Source organism: Zalophus californianus, chromosome 5 (genome assembly GCF_009762305.2).
Source record: "Zalophus californianus isolate mZalCal1 chromosome 5, mZalCal1.pri.v2, whole genome shotgun sequence".
Lineage (NCBI taxonomy): Eukaryota > Metazoa > Chordata > Mammalia > Carnivora > Otariidae > Zalophus > Zalophus californianus.
This window is the reverse complement of record NC_045599.1, coordinates 41,623,254-41,624,148: the sequence shown is the minus strand read 5'-3', so window position 1 is coordinate 41,624,148 and position 895 is coordinate 41,623,254. Positions and strand designations below refer to the sequence as shown.

The 895-nt window shown below is 41.5% G+C and overlaps 1 pseudogene; it reads right to left on the bottom strand.

Moving 5' to 3' along the window:
• Positions 1-552: 552 nt before the first annotated feature.
• LOC113930050 lies at positions 553-653 on the bottom strand (annotated as a pseudogene).
• Between the last annotated feature and the right edge of the window lie 242 nt (positions 654-895).

Sequence of the window (895 nt, the reverse complement as noted above, 5' to 3'; positions counted from 1 at the left end):
GCTCTCCCACCTTTGGCTCATTGGCTTGTTCTCAGGTTTACCTGCCTCATAGTCACAAGATGGCTGCCACAGTTCTAATGTTATAGGTAGATGCAATAACATCTAGTAGAAAAATTAGACTGCCCTCCCACAACATCTCTTTTTCTAAGAGCAAGAAAATCTTTCCAAGAGCCTTCCATTTCATAGACCATGTCTTATTGACCAGAACTGGGACAGAACGTTTCAAGAATTATTTGGAGTAAGTTACTGTGTTAGTTGTCTGCAGCTCTAATGACACCAAACTCGGTGATATAAAACAATGGAAATTTATTCTGTCACAGTTCTGGAGTCCACAAGTCCAAAATCAGTAAAATTAAGGCATTGATAAGGCCATGCTCCCTATGGAGGTTCTAGGGGGGAATCTATTCCTTGTCTCTTCTGCCTTCTGGGGGCTGTTGGCATTCCCTGGCATGTGTCCACCTCAGTCCAGTCTTCAAATGTCTCTGCTTTATTTTCATATCACCTTCTCCTTTGTGTGCCTGTGTGAAACCTCCCTTTGGTTCTCTCTCGCTTTTAAATGTGGAACTTTTCACAAATTCACTTGTCATTTTTGTGCAGGACCATGCTATCTTCTCTATAGTATTCCATTTTTGGCATGTGTGCTGTGGAAACCCTCTCTCTTATAAGGAAACTGATGATGGCAGTTAGGGCCATGCAGATAATCCAGCAAGATCCTTAACTTAATCACATCTGGAAAGACCCATTTTCTAAATAAGGTGACATTTACAGGTCCAGGGATTAGGACCTGATAGCTCTGGTGTCCATTTTTCAAACTACTACAGTCATGGAGAACTTTGACTGTCAAGTAAAAAACATTGCCACTTTCTGAAAGAAAGCCCTTACATCAGTTACTGGT